This window comes from Protopterus annectens, chromosome 8.part0 (assembly GCF_019279795.1).
Source record: "Protopterus annectens isolate FY-2018-M chromosome 8.part0, PAN1.0, whole genome shotgun sequence".
In the NCBI taxonomy this organism is placed as follows: Eukaryota; Metazoa; Chordata; order Ceratodontiformes; family Protopteridae; genus Protopterus; species Protopterus annectens.
The window spans coordinates 1,859,701,942-1,859,716,435 of NC_056741.1; positions in this window are offsets into that span (position 1 = coordinate 1,859,701,942).

The following is a 14,494-nucleotide window of genomic DNA, read 5'->3' on the forward strand; positions in this document are numbered from 1 at the left end:
TAGGAACACCAATTGGTTATCGGGATAGCACATGTTACTCATCTGTAACTATAAAAGGTTGCCTTGTCACATATTCAAACCATCTGTATCTACCTGTAGGACAGTACAAAACAGTGAAAGATGAACCGAAAACGAGTATTATACTAGTCAATAACACCTCCAATTACTAAGAAGGTATGTATAACATGTAGTATGTCTGTATATGTAGTACCTGTTCTGTAAGAATTACAGTGTAATCAATGCATATGGTGGAAATAGCTATCTTGTAGCGATGTATTGTTGAGCAGTAGTAATGCTTGTAGTATTCTATGTGTGTACTGCTGTAGGTCACAAGGCAAACTCCTCATACACCACAAGGGATGATATGGGCTTGGAACTCAGCAATTCACTTCCAGCCACCTGTCAGTGTCAGGATTGGTCCAACAATTATGTGCTATAACAGGGGATAGTATATGTGGATATATTGTAACAGTCGACATATGTCAATTATTTAAATTTATTGGCCATCCTACAGTATTTCATAGTACCAAAATACAAAAGTGACCACCCCTTTCAATCCATCTTGCTGTTTTAAAAATAGTAACTCTCCACTAAACCTTAACTTTTTAAACAGGTAAAACTCAAGTTACCTACTTTCACATCTAACTTCTCTAGTGCACACTGCAGAGTGCATTCTTTTCAATCTTACCTTTAAGCATCCCTGTGACTAGCACTTTCTCTAATACCTGCTGGAAAGCACTAGGAAGCCTTAAACTCATACAAACACTGAACTCTCCTTGTTAACAAGGAGAAATTAATAGTAGGCACTAAACAGCCTATAATTGCAAAGAACCTTGCTAAGGAAACAGCTCCTATACTTTACAAAGAAAAAAAAAAGCCCCAAACCAGGCATGTCCAAGGGTCAGCTTCCGGTGATTTCTCCTGTCCACCTGGTGAATCTGGGCATACTGGGGCAATGCAGCAATTGCCTCATGTCAGTGGCAGCTGGTGACTTCAAATCACAGGGGGGCTGCAGGAGACAGCTGAATGGGTGGGGTCAAGGGGGTGTGGTCAACCAGAAAGGGGAGGAGCTATGCACAAAACCACAAAAAACTAACTTTAATTAAATACGCTGCCCTGGGTGGCAAACCATCATTATGAAAGTCCAATCAAGACAAAAATAAGTGTAGAAGAATAAAAATATTTCAATGCATTGGCTGCATGACAGCTTACTTAATATCTAGATGGAAACAAAAGGTTGTGAGGCATGAAAAATAAATTACTTTTTAACTACATTACTGCAATGCCAGTCAAAATCAAGTATAAGAAAAACCAGAAGCACTCAACTCAAACCACTTCTCCTTGCACATGCAGTCCTAATTATAATATATTCAGCTTTATTAAAGTACCAAGTAACATGCTGAAAGTAGAAATCTATGTGATGCCCCACTTGTAAAAATGTTTCTTATCCAAAAAAGACCTGCTGCCTGACAACTTGTTTCATGGGGAAAACATGATCAAAGTAAAAAATGAAAAGCAAACAAGAAACAAGCTCAAGATACATTGCTTAAAGGATTACTGTACAGGTTATGGACCACACATGATTGGCATTCTGTTTAGTTTACGGGTAAAGTCTGTAGAGATGACTGAAAGTCTCCAACAAGTGTAATGAGCTTTTTAAAATAATGGAATCCTGTCCTTTAATACCCAAGGCTTATACATTATCTAGTCAAGTATTCTCTGCATGGCAACAACAGAAAGGCTTTCAATGTTGGCAATTTTTTAACAGTATGCTTATTAAAGCTTACTTGCATCTTACGATCTCAGACAAGCTTACCTTATGGTCATTAAAGCATTGCTACTTAAAAACACAGAGCAACAGGCACTTTGAGTAATAAGCATAAATCTGAGTAATAAGCATAAATCAACAGTACAAAAATATGACAGAAACCAGACCATTCTGCAAAATCAAGGACAGATGAAAAGCCACTGTAGTACTTATGCAGTGTGTCCTCCCCATCCAAGGTAGATACAACTACTCCTTGCCTTGCATGGACACATCCAGAGTCACTACATGGGGGAGTGGGGTGCAACAAGCATGTCACAATTTGAAATCTCTCTGGCTGACTGTGATGGCCCTGACACATTTGTCATACCTCTCAACCTCAAGAGCAAGAAATCTGGACAAAGCCATACACAGAAGTGGGACAAAGGTCCAACAATAAGGACAATTTTTAAATATTGCTCTAATAAACTTAGAAAGATAATAGAATAGGTCTTGCATTAGTATGAATTTTCTGAAGGGTATAAAATCTGAAACTCAAATGTCTGTCATTTTCTAACTTCAGTCTTTAGTGATTTGTCACTAATTTGCCAAAAAACACAATTTTATGAAAAATGGACCAAAATGTGATGCAAAAATATAAAATAGACACACAATACAGCTGCTACCTGTCAAAGAAGGGACACTTTAATATTAGTACTGCTACCTTGAGCAGCTGACAAAATATAAAAGAATCTACATGCATTTCAAGTAATCTATAACTTTGATTATTACAGTTATTTCTTAATTGTAAACCCTCCATGTTTTCTTCCAAAATTGCTATTTTGCGGAGGGATTATAAGGGGGAAGAGCAACATTTTGAGCCAAAAATTGGGGACAGTTGAGAGGTTGGCTATGCCTAATTCTATAAAGCAATTTATTTGCATGTACCTCTCAACCTGTTAATGCAGTAAATCTGAACAAGGCCAAATATATTGGGGCACATATAAACAGTACTAAAATTGCTCTTGTATAAATTGAGACAGTTGATAGAACAGCTCTTACTTTAACATGCATTTTCTGAAGGTTATGAAGTCTGAAACTTATTATTGAGTGACTTCTGGCAAATCATTTAGGAATTAAAACTACAAATTTTATGAACAACAAACCAAAAATAAGAAGCAAAAATCTATTCATTCTTTGAAAATCTGGACAGTTGGGAGGTATAGTTCAGCTGGGCCTGTCTGAGTTTGCTGCCCTTCCCCTGACAAAATAATGGTTGAATGGAGCCTCTGCAGCCATTCCAATGAACCATTATACTTGGCTATTTCACTCCATTTACCATAAACACTAATGTGCATACTGCTTTACTTCTATGATGAGTTGGACTTCATTTGAAAGTTTTATTTTGTATTTTACAGCACAAACACTAAGTCATCTGTTAAACAAAGCAATGCAGTCTCACAATGAAAACTTAGCATTAAAACTTCTCTGCCCTTGAAACTCACATTCATTGAAACAGCATTGAAACCCACATTCAAAGAAAATACATTTTGCCAGTGGCAGATAAAGATTAATTTTGGGCTGTTTTGAATCATAGGCTCCTTGCATATGAAACATACATGTGCTCTTTGATACACCTTCCTCATTGTACTAAAATTATATTCCTTGTACAATACAGTACACTTGTTAGAGGGTGTTTTAAATTTGTTTTGAACATTTTTCCAGTAAGCAATGAAACAAACCATATGCACCCATAATGGCAAAACTGCCCAGTTGAGAACATTTATCATAAAAAGTCTACTCAGACTTCCACAGTCCACCATTATTAGTAAATATACACAATTCTACAGTCCACCATTATTAGTAAATATGCACAATTCCACAGTCCACCATTATTAGTAAATATGCACAATTCTATAGTCCACCATTATCAGTAAATATGCACAATTCTACAGTCCACCTTTATCAGTAAATATGCACAATTCTACAGTCCATTATCAGTAAATATGCACAATCTCTGAAGTCAGTCATCTAAATAATTCCACATTAAAGAAATTTGTAACTAATGAAGCGGTTGCTGCTAGCAATCACCTTTATATTTCATGGTTTCATCGTAAAATAAAGTGTCTGTTGCCCCTCAGGAATAAATTGCCTATATTACATTAAAAAATGATAAGCTAGTAATAATATTGCAAGAGGAAATGGATGGCAAACTGATAACGAACTCATAGTTAGTATCTTCACCAAGGAGAACATTCTCAGTACGGCAGCATCCACCCCTTGTGGGAGTAGAACCCACAGCCTTCTGCATCAAAAGCAAGTACACAACCTGTTGTGCTATAGTATTAACCAGGCAAAGCACTAAACTTCTATTCCCCTGCAGCTCTCAGCTCCTTGTAAAATCTACTCAATACTCAACTGCATCTCAACCTCACAGCACAAGAAAACTGGAAAAAGCCAAAATGTATTGGGGGGGGGGGGTCAAAAGCCCAAAAACAGGGACACATTAAACATTGCTTGTATAATCTTGGAAAGTTGCTAGAATAAAATGTTGTGTTGCCACCATATATTTTACTGCCAAGGTCCCTGAGCAAAAAACAGTCAGAGTAACATACCACTCATACATCAGCTGCTTTGTAAAGAGAGGAAGACTGAAACTTAAATGGCTATCATTTAGTGAATTCAGTTCTCACCATAACTGTCAACCTCTTAGTACAAAACACCTGGACAAACCCAGTAATGAGGAAATACAGCCCTCAAACATATTCAGTGAATTCAGTTCTTGCCATAGCTGTCAACCTTAGCACAAAAACCTGGACGAAGCCAATAATGGGGGAATAAAGTCCCAAAAATAGGGACAAATTTAAAATATTCATCTTATAAACTTAGAAAATTGCTAAAAAAAAGGTTGTGCTACTATGTATTCTGAAGAACATGAAGTTTGAAATTCAAATGCCGGTCAATTTTACTGCGGACAGAACAAAAACAATTTTCAGCAGAGACGCAGGGATTAATACTGCAGACACGTCTTTGTAAAATGGCAGGACACCAGAGCAAATCCACACAAACACAGGGAGGAAATGCAGACAGAAGCCACCCCAACCAAGAATCAAACCAGAAAACCTATAGCTGTGAGGCAACAATACTACCACTACACCATCAATTATGCAAGGAATTAAACATTCAGAAACCTGAAGTCTGAAATTCAAATGCCTGTCAATTTTACTGCGGACAGAACAAAAACAATTTTCAGCAGAGACGCAGGGATTAAAACTGCAGACACATCTTTGTAAAATGGCAGGGCACCAGAGCAAATCCACACAAACACAGGCAGGAGATGCAGACTCCACACAGAAGCCACCCCAACCAAGAATCAAACCAGAAAACCTATAGCTGTGAGGCAACAATACTACCACTGCACCATCAATTATGCGAGGAATTAAACATTCAGAAACCTGAAGTCTGAAATTCAAATGCCTGTCAATTTTACTGCGGACAGAACAAAAACTATTTTCAGCAGACGCAGGGATTAAAACTGCAAACACGTCTTTGTAAAATGGCATGGCACCAGAGCAAATCCACACAAACACAGGGAGGAGAGGCAGACTCCACACAGAAGCCACCCCAACCAAGAATCAAACCAGAAAACCTATAGCTGTGAGGCAACAATACTACCACTGCACCATCAATTATGCAAGGAATTAAACATTCAGAAACCTGAAGTCTGAAATTCAAATGCCTGTCAATTTTACTGCGGACAGAACAAAAACAATTTTCAGCAGAGGCATGAGGGATTAAAACTGCAGACACGTCTTTGTAAAATGGCAGGGCACCAGAGCAAATCCACACAAACACAGGGAGGAGATGCAGACTCCACACAGAAGCCACCCCAACCAAGAATCAAACCAGAAAACCTATAGCTGTAAGGCAACAATACTACCACTGTACCATCAATTATGCAAGGAATTAAACATTCAGAAACCTGAAGTCTGAAATTCAAATGCCTGTCAATTTTACTGCGGACAGAACAAAACCAATTTTCAGCAGGGATTAAAACTGCAGACACGTCTTTGTAAAATGGCAGGGCACCTGAGCAAATCCACACAAACACATGGAGGAGATGCAGACTCCACACAGAAGCCACCCCAACCAAGAATCAAACCAGAAAACCTATAGCTGTGAGGCAACAATACTACCACTGCACCATCAAATATGCAAGGAATTAAACATTCAGAAACCCTTAAGTCTGAAATTCAAATGCCTGTCAATTTTATTTAACATTTTTTAATCAGGACAGTCTGATTTGGAACAAATAAACAATTTTCAGCAGAGGCCCAGGAAGAAATAATGCGGACATGTCTTTGTAACATGGGAGGACACAAAAGCAAACCCACACAAACACAGGGAGAAGATACAGACCCCACAAAGAAGGAACCCCAGCCAAGAATCAAACCTGAAAACCTGCAGCTGTGAGGCAACAAATCTACTACTACACCATCAAATATCAAGCATTGTAGCATTTACAAACCACAGATATTATGAGGAACAGATCAGATCGAATATGAGGCAAAAATCTGCAATTTTTTTACAAATGGTGGTGGGTAGGGAACTCAAGTCTTTAACACCTGCATACAGGGTACAGGGTTCAAGCCTGAGGTATTCCCTACCACACCACCATGAGCACCTGGGGCATTTACACACACACACACACACACACACACACTCCAGCAAAGCATAAGCACCATACACAAACTCCAGTAAAGCATAAGCACCATACACAAACTCCAGTAAAGCATAAGCACCATACACAAACTCCAGTAAAGCATAAGCACCATACAAAAACTCCAGTAAAGCATAAGCACCATACACACACACACAATCCAGTATAAACATTGTAAAATAAAGGTAAAAAGCACCATACACTTACCTGAATATATCCAGCTAACGTACATCCTTCCCGTGCAATACTCCAAAGACCCGCGAGATCCCAAGCAAAGCCCGACGAGATCCCAAATCTCCTTCCCGACGATGAGACTGTCCTGACTGCTGCTCTTGCAGTCCGGATGCGACCCATAATCCTAGCGAGTCTGTGCACTTTAAAAGTGCACAGACATCTCCTTGTGTCCCCTATGGGGACTGCCGGACTGCCTTGAGCATGCGCATAGACCGACAGTAGTCGGGACTACTGCGCGAAGTCCGCGAAATTTCAAAAAATACTTTTTTTTCTATTTTTTATTTTGAGGGGGCTGTAGTCCGGCAGCCCGATGCCACGAGCCGCCCCTGCCTCATGTACACAGACAACCCTCTCCTCCTACCACCCAACACTACAACCTGTGAGAGATGTACTTACATAGCCAAAATGGAAGCAAAGCTCTCTCCACCCAAGATTGTGCTAAACAGTCAAGAGGAGAAGGTTAACACCCACACTACACCTCAAGCAACACATAGCCCTTCTAAACCCGCACCACCAACACCCACATATAGCAACACTAAATCCACATATGCAGAGGCCCTTAACTGTAACCTGCCCAAGCAACAAAGACCTCTGAAGCTGAAACGCAAACAAACACCAATCACAACCAATGTGTCACATAGTTCACAACACCAGTGTGCCACCCAGCAACAGCCCCTAAGGCAAGACAATGTACCTAATACTTTAGTCATAGGTGACTCTATAGTCCAGCACACTGATGTCCCTATCACCAGGTTGAATAAGGAGAAAATTACAGTCAGCTGCCTGTCGGGTGCCAGGATCCGCCACATAATGCATGCACTCAAGTCACTCCACAACAAGTACAAATATGACTCTGTCATTGTCCATGTTGGAGTGAATGACTTGAGCACTCCTGGACTACATGAAAAGAGACATGGAAGAGCTCTCGGATCATGTGGCCCAGGCAGGTATGACCCTAGCCCTGAGTAGCATCCTGCCTTCGCCCAGAATTATACCACAATATAAGGATAAAATGATTGACTTCAACAATTGGCTAAGCTTATGGTGTCATTAAAAGGGGATCCAGTATCTGTCTGCCTGGGATGACATGATTGACAGACCACGATGCTTTGCCAGAGATGGTCTGCACCTGTCGCCCCTTGGATTCAGGTTACTGGCTAAGGCTCGTGCCACCCCTATAGTGCCTTTTTTAGGCAAACTTCAAAGGACAAAACCACCACCGTAACAGGTACAAGCATGCAAAATTTGAAGGTAATGCTACTCAATGCTAGAAGTCTAAACCTCAAAATGCACTCTCTCGAGGCACTCCTAAAAATGGAGAACATCGATATCTGTGCAGTAACTGAGACCTGGTTCAAGGCTCCAGAGAGCACCCCTGCAATACCAGGCTACAACTCTTACCACACTTTTCGCCACCAAACCAGGACGAAACACTAAAGGTGGAGGAGTGTCAGTATTCACCAAGGATATTCACACCACCAGGCTAGTTGGCCAACACAATGTGTCTGAAATTCTCCAAGTGCAACTAACACTAGGTAAGACTGCAATCCAAATTGTAGCTTGCTACAGATCCCCACTATACCCCAAGATTCTCACTACACCTTTCTAAACATACTGGAAAATATTAAGATAGAACCAAACACCCTAATACTGGGTGATTTTAACTACCCTGCCATTAACTGGGAAAACTACTCATGTCCCAACACCTTTCTTAGCGGTTCTTGGAATTCATAAATTCCAATGCCCTGGATCAACTAATCCATAGTCCCACCAGGGGCTCCAATATCCTAGACCTGGTCATTACCAACATGGGAAATCAATGCTCCATACCTATGGTCACCCCCTCATTAGTCAGGTTTGACCATAAGCTAATCACCCTTAACATCCACATCCCACCCCCCAGTAAAGAAACCACCATAAAAAACTTCTCCAAAGCCAACTTCATGCTACTCAAGTCAGAAGTGACAAACTTCATGACACCCATACAGACGGGAACTGAAAGTTCAACTGCTGAATCCTACACTAAGGCACTGTATGAGCACATCCACTCATGCATTAATTGTGCCATCCCAAATAGAACCAAAATGCTCTCATCCAAAAAAAGGAAGCCAATCTGGTGGTTCCCTGACATAAACAAACTTTACAACAAAATGAAGAAACTTTTGCAGAAAAGAGGAAAATCCCAGGATGCAAAAAACTCCCTTACTAGCCTCAGTAAGAAACTGAGATGCCTCATAAAATCCTCCAAAGCTAGTTACGAAAATAAAATTGCCAAAGATTCCAAAGACAACCACAAAGCATTCTATAACTATGTCAAGAATCTAAATGGCAATGCTCAGATCTGCTCTGAGCTAAAACAGAATGGCATTAAATATACTGATCCGAAAGATATTGCCAATATCCTGGCAGATCGATTCAGTGCCAACTTCACCCCCCTCTCACCCCCTAAATGGCCCATCTCAATACCGGAAGATTGCCAAATCCCAGTAATAACGGCCACACAGCTACAAAACGCACTCTCTAAAGCCATGAATACAGCATCCATGGAACCAGATGACATCCCGGGCTGTGTACTACATGAACTACAATATGAACTGGCACCTCACCTAAGTGTCATGTTTAATCATAGCCTCACCTCAGGTTTCGTGCCCACTGAGTGGCGCAGAGCTACAGTTATCCCAATCCACAAGGGGGGATCCACCTTGGATCCCGGAAACTACCATCCCATCAGTCTGACAAGCTTTATCTGCAAGGCCATGGAGCGTATCATCATGGAACTTATAAACAAAGACATTGGCAACCTTCAAACACTGGACCCCACCCAGTTTGGGTTTGTGAAGGGCCGATCTTGTCTCCTGAACCTGATTGACTTCTTTGAATCAGTCTCCAGAGCCATGGACAAGGGTAAGGTGGTCCACACAGCCTATCTAGACCTTGCCAAGGCCTTTGACACCATCCCCCACTCTGGAATCATAGATAAACTTACTAAGTTGGGCATTAATCCCTATGTCACCCAATGGGTTGCTAAATGGCTTACTGATAGAACCCACACTGTAAAAGTAGCCGACTCCAAATCCAGCTCCAGACAAGTGACAAGTGGAGTACCTCAGGGTTCAGTCCTGGGGCCGCTCTTGTTTGGCATCTACTTCTCTGAAGTACAGGTCAACACTAAGGGACTCTGGCTAACAAAGTTTGCAGATGACTGCAAACCGGGAGCCATTATTGAATACCCAAATGATGTGGATACTCTACAAAAGGGCCTTACAGAAACAGATGCTTGGTGCCAGAGCCATGGGCTCAAGCTCAATGCCAAGAAATGTATTGTTATCCCCTTTGGGAAAAAACATGTATCCATGAATTACCATATAGGTGGCAGTACACTAAACACAGAAAGTGTGATAAGAGACTGGACAGTAGTCTCACCTTCGATAACCACATCGCCACAACAGTCAGGAAATCCTTCTATGTGGCACACCTCATCACGAAGGGCTTTTTGTCCAGAAAAAAGGAGGTCATTGTCCCACTGTGCTCATCCCTCATTAGACCCATTATAGAATACAACGCCCCATTTGGTATGTACCTCTCAAGACATCTGCAACAACTGGAAAGGCCTCAGAAATACCTCACTAAAAGAATCACAGGCCTAAAGCAGATGCCCTACGATGACCGCCTTAAAAAAACTCCAGCTATACTCTGTCGCATATCGTCTACTCAGAGGCGATCTCTGCTTAACATACAAGGCCATGTCAAACCCAGAGCTGTTGGACATGCTACACTTAAAGAAATCCCAATCCCTCAGAGCTACACGCTCCAGGGATCTAAACCTTGTCATCACAATAAACAAAACATGCCGGAGGGATAGGTTCCTGACCCAGAGATTCACCAGACTCTGGAATAGATTGCCCATACATGTCAAGCAGAGTGCCTCTTTGGACCTCTTCAAGAGGAACCTTGACGATTAGATGGGAGAAAGGAAATTCACCCCAGGGATCACGTCAGTCGCCCTGCTAGACAGGGGTCCAGGAAAGTAAATAATGTGGGAAGAAATAGCCAGGGAATTGTTATGGCTAGGCTTGTATAGGCCCTAGGGCTGATAGCCTAGTACCAACCTATGAACTTATGTATGGGTGTATAAGTAAGATGAACATGTCAAAGGTGGGCTTACTGTACAAATATGGTTTGCATTGTGGGATATTGTGCCAATAACTGTGTAATGTACATTATTTTAGGCAGATCTGTATTCCATTCTACATAGCAGTTCTGTTATGTTATGGAAACAGTAGTTATGTATATTGGCAATTACAATACTTAATAACAGGATACATATCATTTGTATTCATCTGACAGTTTAGCAGCATGATACAAAGATAATTGGAAGAGCTAGGTAACTATCCATGTACATAACACATGTAATATCCACCTCTCTAGTATTGTTTGCAAGCAATAACAGCTGTGCATGTGTACATGTTATGCAAATGTGTAGTGACCCTTGTTACAGCGCTGGTCCCCTCTAGTATTGTTTGCAAGCAATAACAGCTGTGCATGTGTACATGTTATGCAAATGTGTAGTGACCCTTGTTACAGGGCTGGACCTCTCTAGTATCATTTGCAAGCAATAACAGCTGTGCATGTGTACATGTTATGCAAATGTGCAGTGACCCTTGTTACAGGGCTGGACCTCTCTAGTATCGTTTGCAAGCAATAACAGCTGTGCATGTGTGCATGTTATGCAAATGTGTAGTGACCCTTGTTACAGGGATGGACCTCTCTAGTATTGTTTGCAAGCAATAACAGCTGTGCATGTGTACATGTTATGCAAATGTGTAGTGACCCTTGTTACAGGGCTGGACCTCTCTAGTGTCATTTGCAAGCAATAACAGCTGTGCATGTGTACATGTTATGCAAATGTGTAGTGACCCTTGTTACACGGCTGGGCCAAATGGCTATGTGCACACCTACATAGAGTGGATATTGAGAGTAGAGACACACTGGTTGAACTACCAGGTTTGTGTAGCCTAACCTCTCATTGCCAACCTAACAGCTGCTTACACATACTGTATGTAAGGTAATGCACAGTACTGGTAATGAAACAGGTTGCATATCATCTTTAACTCCAGTGTAACATCTGCAGTAGGAGTGTAAGATGTAGGAGACTGCTACCCATGTGTAATAGCCGCTTCATAGGTGATGGCTTACACTATCTGATTATATCCTGATCATGTTGATAGTGGCATCAGAGTCTATTGATACATGACTCTGTTCGGAGAGTGGGTGTCTATGCCCAACAGAGCTCATGGTCCTGGTGGATATGTGAGTATATACCCAGAGAAGGAAACAGACCTGTAGACACTGGCGTCATCTGTAATCAACTAACAGGATGTGATGTGCTCCTCAGAGAAGGATTGATGCTAAAGGTAGCTACAATGTTTCCGTAATCACCAGTGTTGTCACGTCCATAACACAAATGTCTAAAACATCTTCATAAGCAATAAGTAAACTAAATACAGTACTTGGTACTTGTAGTACTGAATGCTCATACAGGCATGTCCACTAGTCAGCTACTGGTGTTTACTAATGTCAGCTTTGTGTATGTGGCCATCCTGGGGGAATGTAATCTCTATGCCATGTACACTGCCAACCCACCTAACACCACACCCCACACATTGTTTGGGATGCAGCTACAGGGGTAAGCTGGAAGGCAGTCCAGTCTACAGCCATGACTGGACTGGACAGTCATGAGGTGTAGGTTAACACATGCATCTCATCATCACAACCAACACATGCCCTTACCAGACCACACTAAGGACACCCACACACACTACCAGAAATCACACACATTCACAGACACTTCTAAGTATCTGGCCAAACAAGTGACCTCCCAAGCTGGAAGAGACAGACAACAAAATACATAGACTGTATGACATAGTTTGCATAATTGTGCCACACCTCAGAACACATGGTCGGAAACATGCCCAACAGTACTCATTTGAGAATGCAAACTCTAGCACTATGTTACACACCAACCTATACGAGGGCATACATACTGTCAGCTGCCTGTCTGCCATGATTAGCCACATACCCGGACACTCAGACCACCTTTTGAACTATACACATGGCTCTGGCATATTCCATGTTGCTGTGCAGGATCTGTGATGCAGTAGCGTGGACTGCATGGAAACACATGTAGGAACTGTCAGGTCTTGTAGCCCATACAGGTATGTCCCAAGGCCTGGGTAGCATTCTGCCATTGGCCAGAATGATACTACAGTACAGAGACAAAAGGATTGTATTCCACAATTGTCTAGTGTAGTGGTGCAAGTCAAAGGGTATCCAGTATCTGTCTGCCTGGGATAACATGGTTGACAGACCATGATGCTTTGCCAGACAGGGCCTGCACCTGTCACCCCTGGGAATCTGGATACTGCCTAGGGCTCATGCTTCCCCTATAGTGCCTTCAACATGCACAGTTCAAGTGAAGGCCCACTGCTGTTACAGGGACAGCCAAGCAATAAACTGTGGGTCTCGCTACACAATAATACATGTCAGAAACACTATATAGAAACACATATGTCAATGCCTAGCATGGAGAACATATCTGTGCAGTGGCTGAGATGTTTCAATGCTACAGAGAGCACACCTGCATAACCATATTATAACACATACCTCACCTCTTGTCCATTATCCTTTATTGGAACACAAGGGCCGCAGGTGTGTCCATATTCCTGAAGGATATGTACACCCCCACGCTAGTTGCACTTGCATAACTTCAGATGCATTATGCTGAGCAACTACCTTTGTGCCAGACTGGATTTCAAATTGCACCTTGCGACAGATCACCTACCATGCCGTGGATTTCCCAACTGTCAAAATGTGCTGTAATGGGGAAGATTAGGTCTGAGACAGAAAAACATAATAATGGCTACACTCAACTATTCCATTATGAACTGGGAAGACTCCTCATGTACCAACACCTGCACTCAATGCATGTTGGATTCCATCAACTCCAATGACCTGGATCACAGTATTCACACAAACAGGGCTAACAGTATGCTACACATAGTCAGTCTCCAATGCCAATGTTATGTTTCCTAAGAGCAAAGTAGTGACTGTCATGGCACCCATGCAGATGGACAATGCATGTGCAAATGCTGAATCCTACACAAATGAACCTTAAGCAGTCGCATATGGGCAGTGATTGTGCCATTGAAACAGAGCCAAGATTCAACCAAACACAAACAAGAAGGCAAACTGGTGGTACCATGCTTTAAACTGTACCACAGAAGGTAGTAACTGTTGCAAGAGTGAACACACATGAGTGTAGGTGATCCCTGGTCAGCCTCAGTAAAATGCAGATAAACCATATAAAACCACACAAAGCTACTGTGGAAAGTTATCAGTCACATATTATGAGGCCAAGCACAGAGCATTCTATAGCTGTGTCATTAATTGTAATGGCAAGGACAAGACCTGCTGTGTTGCACAGCACTATGGCATGGGAAGTATTCCACCTACAGAAATAGCACCTGTTCATCCACATAGGGTCTTGGAGAACCTAAACCCACTCCCACCTCCCCCCAACAGGTACACTTAGTTATATATCCATGTACACTACAGGTCCCCTGTAATAACAACTATGCAGGTACAAGCTGCACTTTCTAAAGCCATACATACAACTTTCATGGGACCTGTCAACATCCCAGGGTGTATCCTACACAAATGTAAGAACAATCAGCTATCCACATACACATCATGTTGAATCATAGCTCCATGTCAGGCTTGGTTTTGGGGGTTTAAAA